A 13109-nucleotide genomic window follows, 5' to 3' on the forward strand; every position below is an offset into this window, starting at 1 on the left:
CAATATCCACTTCTCTCACTATAGTGCGTAAGCGTGTCATGAAAGAGATAGCACTACTCCGAAACCATACACCATCTCCCTCATTAAAATATGTCTATGGATAACACCGTCTGTCAACTTTTTTGTTTGTGGAAGGAGTGGGGGGGGGCCTCTACCCACCATAACCTAACCTTTCCCCTTTTTTCTGCGGTGGTAGGGGCCGAACTATTACCCACCAAAACCTAGCAATTTCTCCATTGATCCTCTATATGATTGACCTTGGGTAACCCATCCCTTCGACCTTATTGTATTATTTTATGCTTAAAATAGTCTATTAATAAATTAAGGATATTACACTTGACTATATAACTTTGGTGATCTCATAGCGGCCGCAAGAAACTTTTTCCAGTTTCATCTGTAGCTAGATATATTTATCAACTTCGTGGAGATAAAGATTTCAGTCACTCTAGACTCTCATCAGACGTGATTCGCACCTGCATATTTCCGTGTCATTGTTAGAAGAATTTTATTACCAATAATAAATTATTTGTGTCAAATATTAAATCGAAATTCCTTTTTTTAAGTAAAATGATAGGTAATATATTACGTATTATACAGATTGACGAATTTTATTGCGTGTTTTATTACCAAAAAACTACTTAATCATCAGATTTAGATAACGAAACTCGAAATTACGAGTTTAAATAATTTACATTTTACTTCCACGTAAAANCATATATAAAACGGTTAGTTTTTATTGGAAAGTAGTTAATGTAGGTGAAGAGTGAAGATCTATGTCTGAAGTGCTATTGCAGCTTTTCACTGAACATATTAAATTTTTATTTGATTTAACTTTAGAAGAAAACCTCGTAGACTCCATCAAAAAAATTTTTACTCATTTTTTTTTCCCTCATTTGAGTTATAAATTTTGCCACCAGATGGTGTATGCCCATTTGACGGATCCCAATAACCTAACCTGATAAATTTAATTCTAGAATCACCTAACCTTCTCTATATCAGATCATAGATATATATATATAACTGAACTAAATCACTTGTATATCTTCCGCAGTATGTTGAAGGTTGTCATGAGATAAAACGTGTTCAGTCTCTATTCCTGTTAAAGTGAGGTAATTGACTTTTAGTTCTCAGTCGTATTGACAAAAACAAAACAGATAAATGTTAGCCGGAAGAAAGCTCGATGCAGTTTTAAAAGTGCGTTAGGTCTTTTTTTGTTGCATTGCGCAATTGTGGTTAAGTAGAACGTGCGCATTTCGATGAGAGGTAGATAAATATTGATCGCCTTTATTTCGAACGAATATGTTTTCCAAAGGATGACTCAATTTAATTCTAAAGGTCCATGGGATAGATAGGTCTTAAAATTCTTTTGCTTGCAGAAACGCTAGGAAGACTTAGTCTAATCTAATCGAATCTAATTGAACGCTTCATTTAACAGAACTAATTTAATTCAACTTCAGACTTTTATAGATCAATACAATTTTGTTAGTATTGGTGATAATGAAGCACCTCATTGGATTTGTTATATTGATTGGAATATTTAAAATGAGCTGTTAATTTTTAGTGATTTACGATGACTTATAAAATGATAACACTTAATTTGCGTGATTTGGCAATAAAAAAAGACTATCTCCCTGGAATTGGTAATACTTCTCCTCAAACGACGATATTAATCGAATAATAAAGTTTTAATGCTGTCGACAATTAGTCGGGTAATTGTTTGTCTCGGGACTCGACCGTTATCGGAAAATCGGGCTAATTTCCCAATTACGTCGTTCAGTTGCAGTTCGCGTTTTGTCTTAATTAGATGAAAAAGTTTCGGTTACACTGCCGTCTGCTTGCGGTAGCGAGTGATTTAAAGGCAAGTTTGAAACTTCTATCAAACTGCAAGAGTGCTGAGGGGTACGAGGGGGGGAGGCGTGGAAGTTTTAATAAAATCGAACTAATCGATCTACTATGTGTTTTACTGATGTGTGACTGTATAGTACTGTTGTAATAGAGCTCTGCTTCCGCTTTCGCAATTACGGAAGTTCCGCATACATTTTCACATCCGCATCTGCATCTGGTTTCGCGTTTTTACACTTCAATTTGCCTTAGTTTCCACTATAAATATAGGGTTGTTCGGAAAGTCATAAACAAATACTTTATTAAATTATATATTGACCGTTCTGGTCCAACACCTTTTGCCATCTTTCTGGTAGTAGCATAATTCCACGCTCATAAAATTTTTGGTCTTTGCTGGCAAAAAACTGATCGAGGAGGTTTTTGACCTCCTCATTTGAGGTGAAGGTTTTACCGTCTAAAAAATTTTGGAGTGACTGGAACAAATAATAATCCGATGGTGCCAGGTCTGGTGAATATGGTGGGTGTAGCATTGTATCCCATTCAAGCTGTAAAAGCTTTTGGCGAGTGACCAAACTTGTGTGAGGTCTCACGTTGTCTTGGTGAAACATTACACCTTTCCTGTTGATTAGTTCTGACCTTTTCTGTTGAAGTGCATCATTTAGTTTGTCCAGCTGATGACAGTAGACTTCCGAATTAATCGTTGTGTTATCCGGTAAAAGCTCAAAAAAAACGATTCCTTTAAAATCCCACCAAACAGACAGCATCACCTTTTTTTGGTGAATATCGGCTTTGGAAATGGTTTGAGCCGGTTCATCTTTTTTGGCACAATTTTTACGTTACTGTTACAGCCTGTTGACTTTTCCAGAACGCATTGCACTTATTTCTGCACAAATTGAGTATTGTGGATAGATCTAAGAAGACACAAGGCGTTTAATGATCGATTTTGTCGCTCAGTGAGTGCTAGAAGTCTTGAAGCCTGGTATATGTGTCAACATAAAAGTGTTTAAATCAATAATAAACGAAAAAAATTACCAAATGGTCGCTACAACCTTGAAATTTTAGAGGCATTTAAAAAATTGGTAAAAACGCGAGGAAGGGGATCAGGGGTTTGTATTAGGGCGGCGGCTTCGACGTCGTCGTAAATTTTTAACGCTTTTTACTCGAGCGTAATTATGCGTAATAATTATTCAGTTCTCGCGAAACGTTTTAAACGTTATAGCAGACAGACCATTCGTTTCGTACGATTAATGTTTGATTTATTGCGTGTATTTCTCCCTATCAAGGCTTGAGACAGGACGCACGGAGCGCTGCTGTACAATGAAGTAATGAAAGAATAAGGCGAGTTTCCTGCAAAACAGCAAAACATGCGAGTATTAGTAATCCGCATTATTATTATTATTAGTAGATATTATTAATTTATCGTTGCGGATATTTTATCAGTAAGTGAATGTATGCAGTGCAACTAATGATGGTAATTTATAAGAAATTATTTTAAACACGCACATACGCACTATGCCTAGCTGTGTGCGCATACATATGTTACTACATTTACATGAAAATAAAATCGGAATTCGTAGTATTTTAACCCTTTTATTTTTCTGTTGGCACCGTATTATAATAAGGGAGTTAGTTTTTTCTAATTAGGTACGCAGTCAATATTTAAGTTAAAGGTTTTATATATTAACCGGGTCGCCACTACGAAATGATCATAAATATCCCTGAAAATCCCCGGTTTTCCAATACAATTTATCATATTTTTCCCTGGTTGTAATTTTTATTTTAATAATTTTTTTTGCAATAATAACTAAAACAGCATTAAATGATGTTGGTATAATTTTTCACAAATTAACATGCTAATTATCATTGCGGGAAAATAAAAAAAAATATTAACTAAGAAAATAAAATGATACTGTGAGTTAAAATATTTAATGAAAAGTATCATGATTGAAACAAATTTTATCTTTATTTTTGAAAAAGTCGAAGTTTTGAAGTGTCACATCTAAATTCCCTGATATTTTCATATTCCATTGATAATCTTAGGTTTTCCCGGTCTGTGACCACATTAATTAATCATTGTCTCTCATTGTTAAAGGATAGACGTCCAGTTTTGAATGCTTCCTTTAATTTTGGGTGCTGCATTACGTTAACTTTATTTAGCATTACTAAGTGATTCCAATTAATATACCTTCCTTTGATATTTTTTAGTTTTCAATATATATACATATTTATCTACAGAAATGCTTTCAATACACTTCATCAAATTGTATATATCATGCGCAATTTTCGCGTTTGAATAATTAGAATTGTATGGTAAAAGTAGGTACTACAGTAAAAATCATACGTTATATAGTCAAACATTACAATTTTTAGCATTCCAAAAGCTTTTTTAAAACCGAAGGTGAAACGTCGGTGTAGTTATTTAATTTGAAAAATAAAAAAAGGAAGGTGATGGTATTCTAAATCGTTAGTTCCTAAATTGGGCCGTCCAAACTTAAGAAACTTTATTTTTCTTTTATATTTGAATATGCAAAAACATAGAAAATATGTGAAATGGGATGAGGAAGATATGAAAGAATTGTCTGTCAAAATAATGTTGTAGGTTTAAATGAAATTAAAACGGATAATTAATAGATAATATGAACAAGAATTGCATGGGAATGAAAAGAAATTATATATGCTGCAGATCCTGCACTAGAAACAGAGAAAGATAACAAATCATGGATATGAGTAGAGAATCAGAATTAACGAAGATTGTGAGGTTTTTAATTCCAAAACAAAACCGACTTCAATGTTTCGTCTAATAATGTGAGGGTTTTTTTCAACTTTATAATCATTTATTATTGTGTTGTCTTTAAGTTAGTGTGGATTTTTTAACTATTTATGTATATTTTAAATTGGCTCCATAAAATGGCAATCTTTCGTAGTGCTGCAAACTTTTTTTTTTCGTTAGATACACTTAAAATCATGATGTTACGGTAGAAAAGACAACACATACAACTGAGTCATGTCCTTCTATTTGTTTGATAGTCATCATGACAGTTGCTCATTCGTATTATTTCTGATTATTTTTATGACACTTAGCTTCGGATATTTAAAGTATATTATGTTGGTAGCATTGAAATATTTAAAGTCAACTCCATGAGGAGTGTTAAACTGCACTTTTGTCAAATATATTAAACATGTACATGCATTATATTATTTTCCTCTGAAAGAATAAAAAACTAACAAAAGTATTCTTTTTTCAGATTTGCGAACCATTGGCCAAACTTCTGTCACTTTTGGTGAGTCATTCTTTTTTCTTTTTACCTACTAAGGAGATAGATCGAATTTTGGGTACTTAATGTATTGTATATTTTTTTATTGTTTTATACTGAAAATTTGAAATGATTGCGCAAGTTTCTGCACACAATGATCAAGCATGTCAATAAAAGTGTGGTTAGGATTTATTATTCGATACAAGTAAAATACAAATGACAATTTCTCTCAATTGTTTCAACGTAAAGAATATAAACAATTTGACGACGCTGTACTTAGAATAATAACAACACAAGTCTCTGTATGTTGAAGTAGAGGGTATATTTTTTTATCTTGTTGCATTATTATCGGTTTAAATTTATTTCTTCGTAACGGTTGTTCCAAACTGGCTTCATTTTCTTTGCTTATGCGATAAGTAAACGGTCTACAAGGATTTTTCCAGCAGACATCGTTATTTATTTTCCTTATCGATACTTGTGAGATGAAATACGGGAAGGAGGGGTTGCCAGGGTGAATTAGAGAAGCAAGAAACTGAGGCTGACTTGACGTTGTAATGCCCGCGTACTTCTTCTCTCTCTCTATAATTAAACTTTGGACTGATTAAAAAAGTTAAAGCAACTTCAACGTAAGATCATTATGGCAGGTTGGCTGATGGGGTGGCTGTGTAAATAAGAAATGTTTAAAGGGTAGCAAAATTGAAAAATGGTGACGCGGGGGGAATATTAAAAGGAGTTCGGTCACGGAATGTAGAGTCGCGAAGCGGACGGCGGACGTGAGGGGCGAGGAAAGAAAATTAAAACTTTGACGTATTTCTCTTTTTCCTCCCGTTCTATAAATCACATTCGTATGCCGTTCGATCGAAATTTTAATGGGATTTTTAATCTGAACTTGATCAATGTCTGCAATATAAAGAAAAAGGAAAAATGAGTCCCTGAAGAACAACAAGCGCGAAATTATTTTCAGGTTTTGTCATTGGTAAAAGTTAATCTTATTTTCCAAAAAAAAAAAAATTAGATATCTGCAACTTAATCAGCAGATATAAAAAAGATATTACGTAGTCGAAACGCTCTAATGATATGATAAATAAAGACATGCAAATTTGAAAGTTTAAGTGTATTTCCAACACAACCATGTTTGTAAGTATCAAACATGTATAAAAATTTGTTCATAAAATTTAAAAGTCGTACATATCATAAAAAATGGTGTATTTTTTCAAAATGAAGTTTTTATGTTTTTTTTCTTTTTTCTTCAAGTTGAACTTTCTAAAACTTTCCTGTTCATTTTCACGATTGCTGATTTTAAATCACAGTGTTTTACCATCAAGTTAATTGGAGGCTTTTCAATTTCACTGCTTTCTTTAGGTTCCCCTAATTGAACAGAATTACTTCATAAAAAGTTTTAAATTGATTAAGTATTATTGTCGAATCAAGATAGCGCCGACCGTACAAATTAGAAAGTAGCTAAATGAGCAAAGGCGTAATAATTAGCACGCCAACTTTAGAATGCTATCTAATACAGAAAAGTTTCTTGATAGACTGTAAACACGCCATGTTTCTTTTATCTGTAAATTACAAATAAACGTGGTAATGTTAATTTTTTACAAATGGTATTGATAAGATCTAGAAACTAGTATTACAATTTTTTTAATAAAGTATTAGCTGTGCCTGGGGCTACGCCCTTTAAGAATATTCATTCTGCGACTGTGTGAGTCATACTTTAATAATTGGTGAATTAACCTCAATATGGGAGTTTGTTTGTTTATTACGATTTCACGCCGTAACTCCTCAACCGATCATCATGAAATTTCGTATACACATTGTCGAGGATACAGAAAAGGACATAGGGTACCTTTTGTCCAGAAAAAATATATTGTTCCCGAGGGATAGTAAAATTAGTTTTATGTGGTCGTCCATGATCTTTGACGTGTATTCAGGACATTAACGCGAGCGAAGCCGCGAGCAAAAGCTATCATGAAATTTTGCACAAACATTGTCAGGAATACAGAAAAGGACATAGGGTACCATTTATCTAGAAAAAGTATTCTGTTCCCGAGAGATAGAAAAATTAATATTATGTAGTCGTCGATGATCTTCCACATTAACGCAAGCGAAGCCGCGGGTAAAACCTATCATAAATATGCCGCGAATACAGAAACCGTGTATGGAATCATAAGGGATACGTTCTAAGGTTCCGAAATTAGACCAATATGTATCATAATAAAATCAATGTATTGAAAAATTCGCAATTAAAATTGATCGTTATAATCAGCTTTAGGCAAGAGTTTAAAAAATAAAGTAAAAATATGCTTATCGGTTCTAGATATCATGAGTTTAATGTTTGGAACAGAGGTTTGAAATTTTGTAGTAAGATAGATAAAGCTTTGTTTTAAAGCCTGTCGAAGGCCGTTTTTTAATTTCTATTTAAAATACGTGTTCTACAAGAAGCATCAACTTAACTTTAAGCACTTGTAAAAGCTTTTAATGTCTATATTATTGAAAACCAAAAACGTACCGAGTTAGTGTGAACCTTTGTCTGTTACCATACAAAAAATCAGATATTTATTTCGGAACGTTAAATAACAATGTTTATAATAGAATAGAATAGAAATATTTTCGGAAAAATTCACAGTGAGCACGAGCGGTCTGTTGCAGTCAATCCCCTTAATAAATGGCACCGAATTCTTTTCTGTTTACTGATTGCATCCGCGAATAATGAAATTTTTAGCCGCGAATACAGGAACTGGGTTGCAATTTTTTCACCCGCGAATAATGAAAACGCGAGTAAGGAAACCGTGAATAAGGAACTTTTACTGTATAGCTGATCGTCATACTGCAGTACGCTTAGTATGCAATTCACCACTTGCATGATATGCATACCAGTTCTTGCTACATGTTGTAGAAGATATTATTATATTGAATTTCCTAGTATAAAATGAAGCNGGGAATACCTCCTGTATCCAAACTTACAAACTAACAGTCTTTACTTTTTTATAATACTAGTTTAGATTTAATTATTGTATAATATTAAAAACCGTAGATATGTCGTTTAAATTTGATCAACTTTGAGATAATTATATTAAATAACTAAGTTTCATATTTTCCCGTATTATTTCTTTAATTCCTCAATTCAAATGCCATATAACTAAAACTTTTCAAGATAAATAAAAGAGTTACTGTTTGATTCACTATTACAAATTTTAGGATGGGTTAGGTTTGGTTGTCATAACGTCAAACGTCAAGCGTTAAATGACATAAAACATTTAGCTATAGCTTTACAAAAACGCAAACAAAAAAGTTTTAAAACATTTTAAAAAATTCGTAAACTTCCTTAATACGGCGTCTAACGAGTAACGATTAAATGATTGCTAATTAATCGTGATTAAGTCCTGTCTTATTTGTCCCGTAAAAGCTTGTCGTATTATGGTGGATAAAGTTCGTTTCGGGAGAAATAATAGGTGGTGGTTGTACTCGATCAGGGGCTGTTGTTGATGCGGCGGGGGATCCCCTGGCTGCAAACCTTCAACTAGCCCCCGCCCCTCGCTATGATGGCTTCGTTTTTACATTTCTTTTTTTTTTATTCGCGAGAGCGCCACGCATTTTTATTTTTTCCCCCTCGCGGTCGTCGTCGACGACGTCGTCGTGTTTAGTGAATAAAAATCGGCGGAGCCAATCGTGCCACGCTTCCGGCATCGCGTCGCCGACGTTTCTACAACGACGCCGAGCGTCCATCATCGATCGGTGGTGCCCAGCACCGCTCGATTGTATTTGTCGTATTAGTTTGCAATTTAAATGCTTCGTTGCTCGATTCGCGTGCCAAGTCGATATAAATCGGGGACCCTGTACACTTGATAGATGCCATCGCATCGGCAAGCGAATTTATGTAAGATAATAGTTACGTTTATGTAGCAACCAGAAAACGGGACCAAAATACTAACAAGGATATCGAAATATATGGATATTTATACTTATATGCTACTGTAGAGAAAGATTTCTTTTCAAAAAATATGCTTTTTCGAAAAGAAATGATAAATAGAAATTAACGGTTTCAACTTGTAGTAAGTTCAAATTTAAACCGATAAATTAATGATACACTTAGTTTACTAGTAATAAGACATTCGTTTCCTTTGTTCTTTAATAATACTATACACTATCAACTTGTAACACGCCCAAATTTGGGCGACACCTTTTCCTGTGGTGTATATCATTTCACACATGTCATTTAGAGGAATTATGTTCACCAAAACCTAACCTAAACTCTTAGCTCATAGCATTTAACCTATAATATGTCACTGCTATGTATGCAACCAATTATGCACTCAAATATAGATTTAAATTTTTACACTTTTCTGCAATTGTTTACTTCCACCTAGAATACGCCAAGATTAACGATTTTTAATTGAAGAATCTAGTTAAATGATAATAATTTCCTAGATATCGAAAGTAGGGCTAGACTTTTACAATCATTATTGCCCAACAACCCAGTAGGGGTGGAAATTTTTCATATTTATTACCCGAAAACAAACACTTGACAGAAGAATTAGAATAATGTAATTGTGTTAGCTGCAGAACCTCATCCTTAGACCACTTTCACATAATGCAATAACGATACGATTTACTGCCTGCAGTAAATCGCAACTACAAAAAGAATATTCAAAATAAATGAATTTAAAGCGAACGCTTTCACACTGATGCGATCCGATATTAAAAGCGTTGCAGTAAAAAATGTCGCAAATACATTTCGATTTGTATTAACAAATCGTGTGACTGCACGACACATATATTCAATGTAACCAAATGTACGCTTTCACACATGTTGTGTGTCGTACCAACGTATCGTTGTCCATGTTTGTCGATACTCATTGCCGCCATACGTGTATGATATGCTAGTGCTAACCGCGACTTGTAGTCATTAATATGTCTTTCTCACTGTTTTTTAACACTATTAGAAACATACAACTAAACCAGACAACACTGCGAGGATAGGTAGGCCTGCATTTCAACTTGAAACGTTGTCGAAACAATATTTAGTCGCTTAATGTGAAAGCGGCTTTCCGATACGATACGACAAGTCGTGTCGTTATCGCTCTGTGGGAAAGTGGCCTTATATTTAAATAAGTGTTTAAATGTCCAAATATTTAGATATACAGATATTTGAAGAAGCTGCGAGCACCCTGTGGGCCGGATCGGATATTTTATTGACTATTTCTTAATGTTTTTGTTCTCTAAAATATTAGAGAACAAAAATCCGTTATAATAATATTTAACGTTATAATAATAACGGATGAACTATCGAATTAATGGGTGTACCTACGTTTGAAGTATATGAAAACTCTTTTTTTACATTCAAAGTATTAACTTGAATTTGCATGGACATATAAATGCACCTTTTTTCTGATTATTGTCAAGAGTGATGTAGTCGACACCTGCCTTTTTCTGCCTTTTTGATTGAAATCGACATTTTGACTCAACAAATTAATTGCACATGATTTACATTATAAAATCTTGAGTTTATTTGACCGATTAGTACCACATAAGTGGAGGTGCAACTTACGATCCGATCCGATCCGATTTCAATCAGGTGGTGAACCAGCCTTAAGAAGTTTAGCTTTCTGTTAAGGAATTTTATTAAAACACATTTCTTGTAAAAGAAAAATTATTTTTCAGTTTTGAATGAAGTTATTTTACTTGTGAATTGTTACATAGAGGTTAATTAAAGGCAATTTGTTGCACCAGATAGACCCGTGAGTTAATTTCTTGACGGAGTACGGACATAGTAACTAATAATAATTTTATCGCCAGAAGCGTGTGTTTCGCCTACAAATTTATTCTGCAACCTGCTGCTGCAAACGATGTTATACTTGCATCTCACGCGAATTTCCTTTTTTGCAAGCGTCGTAAATTTTTGTCGCACTTTATTCGTTAAGAAATTAAAATTGGACGTATACGTGAACGGTTACTTTAGTACGTAAATACTGCCGGGCATCCGTAGTTGCAACAGTTTGTAAAATACTCAAATAGAATGTATGTAGGTGCTGTATTTAAATTAAAATTAATTTTTAAAATATACCACCGTGTGTATTAGAAGAAGTGGCTGATTTTAGATATCTAAGAAGTCAGATAAGTCAGGACGGAAGGAGTAGTAGGGATATAAAGCATAGGATAGCGCAGGGTCGTGTCGTCTTTAATAAAAAGAAGTCACTTCTGTGCTCGCGAACGATTAATTTAGAAATTCGAAAAAGGTTGTTAAAGGTGTATGTTTGGAGCACGGCGTTGTACGGGTGCGAAACATGGACAGTGGGAGCGGCGGAAAAGAAAAGGTTAGAAGCGTTCGAAATGTGGTGTTATAGGCGGATGATGAGGATATCGTGGGTAGAGAAGGTTAGAAATGAAGAGGTATTAGAAACAATAGGAGAACAGAGGACTCTATGGAAGTCAATAGAAAATAGGCGAGATAGGTTGGTAGGACACCTTCTTAGGCATGAAGGTCTAGTCAGAGACATATTAGAGGCAGACACAGGAGAGGTAGAGGTAGACCTAGATTAGATTACTGTTCGCAAATAGTTAAGGATGTGGGCTGTTCTAGTTTTAGGGAAATGCGAAGTTTAGTTCAGGATAGGAAAGAGTGGAGGTACGTGTTCTTTGTTCGATTTACCTTCATTGTGTCATTCTCGTTATTTTGGCTTTACTTTTGTCATAAGCACATAATTATGTCACAACAAATCATCTAAAGGAGTCTCTTTATATTTTATTTTTATTTATTTTATACGACTGGGCAATTCCAGCATGTAAAAGGATGCACTTCCATGAATTCCAAAATTGCCCATCAAGCACCTTGTTCGGATCGGAAATGGCAAAAACATAAAGGAAATAATTCCCCCATAGGCCATTGGCGACCATCCGCTCATACCTTACAAGGAGTGCCTTTATATGTATTATTTATAGCGACAAAAGGGTTAAGAAAAGAAAAACGGAAACAAAACAATCGGGCAACAAAAAGAGCTGCTGGTTACTGCCTCTGCCTTGCAGGTCGTCGTTGCTTAAATGGAATAGACGATAATGAATTAGCTGGATTCGCAAACTGACGGGTTTATATAGCCTTTTTATTACCTCGCGCTCAGCACATATGTTCAAAAATTTTCCGGTGTCAACGTTTCCGGCCTCTTTTACACACCACATACCTATTGCGAAATATCTGCCTACCTACCTGTGGTCACAACCATATTTGCCCAACCGGCATTTAACAGCCCGACGCTACGTTAAGAAATAATTAAGACGTTTTAATCGCAAATGCAATTTCCTGTTCACCTTTTTTGTTTTTATTGTGTTACTCCAGGCGTGTGCAAACCCTTCGATGCAAGTCTTGAAAATACTCCAGACTAATAATTGATAACTAGACATTAATTAATATTAAAACGAAGAAAATCAAGTGGAAAATAATATATAGTTATGTAAAGGAAGTGGGTATATAAAATGGGTGTTTAAATAAGATAGAAATACACCAGATTATTATGTTATTAGATGGGAAATAAAATGTGGGAAGTTGGTACAGGAAGCTAGAGTAGTTAAGTATGAGAAAATATTAGAAGGTCTAAAAGGAGACATATAAGAAAAGAAATTTGGAGGAGCATATGAGAAATACATATGAGAAGGAAAAAGAGGAGGGATTGAGGGAATTGAAAATAGATTAACAACAATTAAAGAAGTGGGGAAAGATAGGTATTCGTGTAAGTGAGATGGTGAGGTGATGATCGGAGAAATATTTATAAATCAAGGTTAATAGGATGCATCAAGGGTTGGATGTGGGAGCATTGAAAGAGAGATTTTGAGACAGGATATTTGAAAAAAAATCGGTTGTCTGTAAAGTCGGTTTACTGACGATAGTTGAACGTGACAACGTCATAAGAAAATACTGATGGAATGGTTTCATTTTTCAAAAGAAAATTTTAATTTTATTTGTTTGATAGATATTTTGTATGGATATAGAGAAGGAGGTAAATGGAAATGTATTATTGT

The 13109-nt window shown here is 34.2% G+C and overlaps 1 long non-coding RNA gene across 1 annotated transcript in view; it reads left to right on the forward strand.

The window, feature by feature from the left end:
• Positions 1–13109, forward strand: part of LOC108737520 — a 307184-nt gene that overhangs the window by 66090 nt on the left and 227985 nt on the right. The window contains exon 3 of the long non-coding RNA XR_003232230.1: positions 5088–5123. This is a non-coding gene — a long non-coding RNA (uncharacterized LOC108737520). The remainder of the gene's footprint in view (positions 1–5087; positions 5124–13109) is intronic.

Source organism: Agrilus planipennis, unplaced genomic scaffold, assembly GCF_000699045.2.
Source record: "Agrilus planipennis isolate EAB-ADULT unplaced genomic scaffold, Apla_2.0 scaffold14, whole genome shotgun sequence".
In the NCBI taxonomy this organism is placed as follows: domain Eukaryota; kingdom Metazoa; phylum Arthropoda; class Insecta; order Coleoptera; family Buprestidae; genus Agrilus; species Agrilus planipennis.